Source organism: Pteropus vampyrus, unplaced genomic scaffold, assembly GCF_000151845.1.
Source record: "Pteropus vampyrus isolate Shadow unplaced genomic scaffold, Pvam_2.0 Scaffold16, whole genome shotgun sequence".
NCBI lineage: Eukaryota > Metazoa > Chordata > Mammalia > Chiroptera > Pteropodidae > Pteropus > Pteropus vampyrus.
In genome coordinates this window covers 10,668,313-10,672,868 of record NW_011888797.1, presented here as the reverse complement: position 1 = coordinate 10,672,868, position 4,556 = coordinate 10,668,313, and the positions used below count along the sequence as shown (strand labels likewise).

At 51.0% G+C, this 4,556-nt stretch overlaps 1 pseudogene; it reads right to left on the bottom strand.

Annotated features, from left to right (window-relative positions):
• Positions 1-736: 736 nt before the first annotated feature.
• LOC111736016 lies at positions 737-855 on the bottom strand (annotated as a pseudogene).
• Between the last annotated feature and the right edge of the window lie 3,701 nt (positions 856-4,556).

The window sequence follows — 4,556 nt, the reverse complement described above, 5'->3', positions numbered from 1 at the left end:
TGGAGTGGTGTAGAGGGGGAAACCGAGGCACAGAGAGGACCAGTGATATGGCCAGGTGGCACAGCCACAGTGAGAAGGGCCGGGCAGAGAAGTCCAGCTTCAACCCCAGCCCTTTACCCGTCTTCTCCTGGCTCTTCTCAACGCTCATCCCAGCCTGGAACCCCTAGCCAGGGATCCGCCTGCCTCGCTCAGCTCCCAGCCCCATGCTGAGCCCAAAGACAGGCAGGCACAACTCTCTCTGTAACTGATCCCAACAGGGATGAGGATGAGTCACTATTTCTACTCCCGGCCCCGCCTTCCCCATACCAAGGCTGTTGGGGGTAGCCGTGGGGGAAAAGGAAGGTAAGAACAGAGCCATCCCCACTTCCTCTGGCCACTGCAGAGTTCCCAGCATCATGTGATCCTGGAGGACCGCTCCTGCAGGCCATTCCCAGGGCTCACTCAGGCCACTGCAGCCTTGGGTCTTAGTTTCTCCAATTTCTGTCAAATGGTAGTATTTTTTTCCAGTTTTATGGAGATATATTGACATATAACATTATATTAGTTTAAGGTATACAACATCATGATTTATGTATATATTGTGAAATGATGACCACAATAAGTTTAGTTGACATCTATCGCTTCACATTGTTACAAACTGTTTTTATTTATTTATTTATATTTTTTAGATGAGGCGACCCTTGGTTGACCTCACAGATTGCAAGGACCTTGTCAGCTTACAATCCCTTATTTGTTATGCCTACAGCACCTGGTCTTTCTAGGGGGTCTCCCATCCAAGTACTAACCAGGCCCGCCCCTGCTTAACTTCCAAGATCAGACAGGATCAGGCTTGTTCAGGGTGGCATGGCCGTAGACACAAACTGTTTTTTTTCTTGTAAGGAGAACTCTTCGGATCTACTCTCTTAGAAACTTTCAAATATATGATGCAGTATTGTTACCTACAGTCACCATGCTGTACATCACAGCCCCAGAACTCAGTAATCTTGCAACTGGAAGTTTGTGTCTTTTGACCCCCTTTGCCCATTTTCCACACCCTTGGCAGCCACCAATCTGTTCTCTGTTTCTGAGTCTTTTTTTTTTTTTTTTTAAGATTCCACACATAAGTGGGATCATACAGTATTTGTCTTTCTGTCTGACTTATTTCACTTAGCATAATGCCCTCCAGTCTCATCCGTGTTATCACAAACGGCAGGATTTCCTTCTTCTTTTTTTTTTTTTTTTTTATGACTGATGTAAAATAGTAGTCACAAAGACCCTTCCAGCCCAGACTCCTGGGACTGGTTACAACAGTCTCCCCAGGCTCCTTCCATCCCCAGCCTCATAGAATAGGTCTCAGGGAGGGGACCTACTCCATTGAGGTACCCTAAGGAGACATTGAGCAGTGGGGAGGGAGACAAAGTGCCATCAGTCTGCAGGCCGGGATGGGGGGCCCAGATTCCCCACATACCCACATTTACAGTCTGGCAGAAGAGGTAAAAAGCTCCAATTCCTGGGATGTGATCAGAGGCTGCTAAAGAAGAAGAGAGAGGGTGCTGGAGCCTGGGGCATCCTTGAAGCATGAATGAAAAAGTCGATCCCTGCCTCTGTGGGCTTTGTGGCTGGTGTAAGGAAGACGATAATAATACAGTATTATGAATGATACGTGGGAAAACCAAAGCCTTGACAATGACCTGCATGGCCTTCCGCTTTGTACCCCGTTTCCTTCTCCGACCTCCTCTTCTTTCCTATGCCATTCCTCATGCTCACTGTTCTTGGTACATTCTGGCCCACTCCTGCTGACCAGGGACATTTCTGTGCTTGGAGTGGAAGCAGCAATGAAGAGGTAAAGAAAGCAAGAAATGGGAAATGTCTGCTGGAGTCAAGTGCCGAGAAGAAAATAGCACAGAGGGGTTTGAGCAGGTGCATGGGAACCGTGCAGGGGGGCTCTCCCTGTGTGGATGCTCACGTCGCAAAGGAGGTGCCATCTGATGTGAGACCCGAAGAGCTAGGAGGAGCCTCAATGCTAAGAACTGAGGGACAAGAATTTTAGGCAGAGGGAACAGACTGGACGAAGGCCCTGAGGTAGAAAAGCTGACCAGTTTCAGGAAGAGATTGAGGCCAGTGAATGGGACCATGGGAGAAGAGTGTGGAGCAGCCGGCGTTTGTATTTTATTCCACTTACGTGGGAAACCTTTGGAGGGTTTTAAACAGGAGAGGAAACTGTGCTGTTTTTAAAGTGATCCCACTGGCTACAGAGGGGACTGTAACCCAGAGCCCTGTGGGTGAGCGAGGGTGAGGCCTGGACCATTGGGGTCAGAGGTGGTGGGTCGTGGACTGGTTTGGGACCTGGGGATGTGTTTTGCTATGAAGCAGAAAGAGGACTGGTGTCCCTATGCCCATGTCACAGCTCAGAGGCCGTCTCTGCATAGGGAGACTAGTATGCCTATTTTACAGATGCAGAAATTGTGATGGGAAGGCATTTATCCAAAGGAGACATAACTGAAGTTAAATGTAGATCCCTAGGGCACTTTCTCTGCTTCTAGACAGTCTCCCTCTCAAGGTGTGGCTGAGATTACTCAGCACCTGGTGTTTGCAGACAAGGAAATTGAGGCTCCAAAGAATAGCACTCCTGGCAGTGAGCCTGGGACAGAACCCGGGGCTCCTGGCACAGGGTCTAGACCTCCCGTCTCCCCGCCGTGGTCCCTGCCTTCCTGGTGTGGCTGTAGAGAGAAGATAAACAGGGCAGAACTCACAAGAGAACAATAATAGAGGTGATGCTTAATTGCACATTTCCACCCTCAGTGCTGTGGATGCCCAGGGACTGCAGGCGGATGAGGAGGCTCTGCTTTGAGGGGAAGCGGGTCCATCCCCACCTGCCTCCCACCTGGCTTGATGCCCACTGTGGGCGAGTGTGAATGTGTGTAACTGGGCATGGGAACAAACGTGAGCATGGTGCCCGCGGGAACTGCGGCTTCTCCAGGAGTGTCAGGCACCCAGGGGGACTCAACAACTCCTGCTTGGATCCAATGACCGCTTGCTTCTCTGTCCACTTATCTACAGGTCCCTCGGTGTCTTCTCTCAGAGCCTTGCTTAGGCTTCTTGATGAGAAAATAATTAACCACAGACTCATTTTGCAAGACTTGCATCTCGTTCTCCTGGCCAAGTTAAAATATTCACAATGTGCAGGGCTGCTGGTGGGAGGAGTGCAAGAGGCCAAGGGCACCCTGGGTCACGGAGAGGAAGAGGTGTGTTTGGAGGGAGCCTGGGCACAGAGCTTGGGAGAGGAGAAAGGGGGGGGGCGGGGCTCTGGCCTTGTCCCACTGTGGCCTCACCATGTGAATCTGGGCAATTTCCTTGCCCTGTTGGGTCTCTGCCTCTTCCTCTGTGAATTGAAGAATTTGCACTAGAATTCAGCACTTCTAAAGCATTTCCCCCGGATGTAAACAGGTGATCCTCGAAACGAAAACAAAGTGAAAATAATTAATTATTATTAATGGTTAATTAAGTTTGGGAAATGACACCAGAATATAGAAAGTCAAAACAGTTTCCTTAATGCAGGAGTTTTCAGAGCCTTTAGTCTTTGAAAACTTATTTTTTGGGGACAAATAACACATGCACATGGCATTTAATCCTGATGGTATGGAAGGCATTTGGGGAGCTCACGGCTCTTTCCCCTGCCCGTTCTGCCCTTTCCATATCTGCTCTCAGCAGGCACCATTAGCAATTTCCAGTGCACAGAGAGATAGTAACACACCAGCAGATGTGGGTATAGACTTCCTCATAGTAAGTGACCGTGAGTTTCCCAAGGGGGGGAGTACCCACGCAGCATTTTTCAGACTTACTCGACTTTGACCATGGACCCACTCCTAAGCATTTCTGAGTCCAGCCTCTGGAGGAATATTCTTTGGGAAATGTGGGGTCCCTGGTCCCCATGTTCTCTGATGAGACTTTATGTAGGTGAGGAGTTAGAGGTCTGAGAGTTCAGACTCCCTTCTCTGAGGTAGCCTTTGCTGTCCACAGGCGGTTGGCGGGAAGCTTGAGGGAAGATGCCAGAGCTGGCAGTCTATTTGGGAACACTGAGGCCCAAGAGGGCAAGCATTTGCCCAGGTCAGGAGCGGGTCAGAGGGCCAGGCAGGATCGGGATCTACTGCTCCCACGCAGTGCTCCCACGCAGAGTGCCCCAGTGGCCTCACAGCTGAGCAGGGCCATAGAAGTGCTTTGGACATGGGAGAGCCCTGGAGGAGAGACCTGTGGGTGTTCTCCGAAGCGTGGGAGTCTTCACCTCACACTTCAAGGTCATTTCCTGGGAAATGGAGCAGGCAGGGTTGTGACCGGGTGTGTGACATATGCACAGGGTGAGTGTGATGTGTAGGTTGTGTGGGATCACTGTGCTGTGGGAGCTCTAGGTGTGATGCCGTGTGCTGGTGGGACATTGTGTGCTGGAGTGACCTGAGCGTCCTGCCGAGGTTCGCGCCAGGTAGGAGCCGGAGCCTCGCGGGGTGGGTGGGGGGCGTGCTGTGGGCGTGGGGAGCGGCGCCGGGAGACCGGGAAGGTGTGTCGCGGCGTGCGGGAGAGTG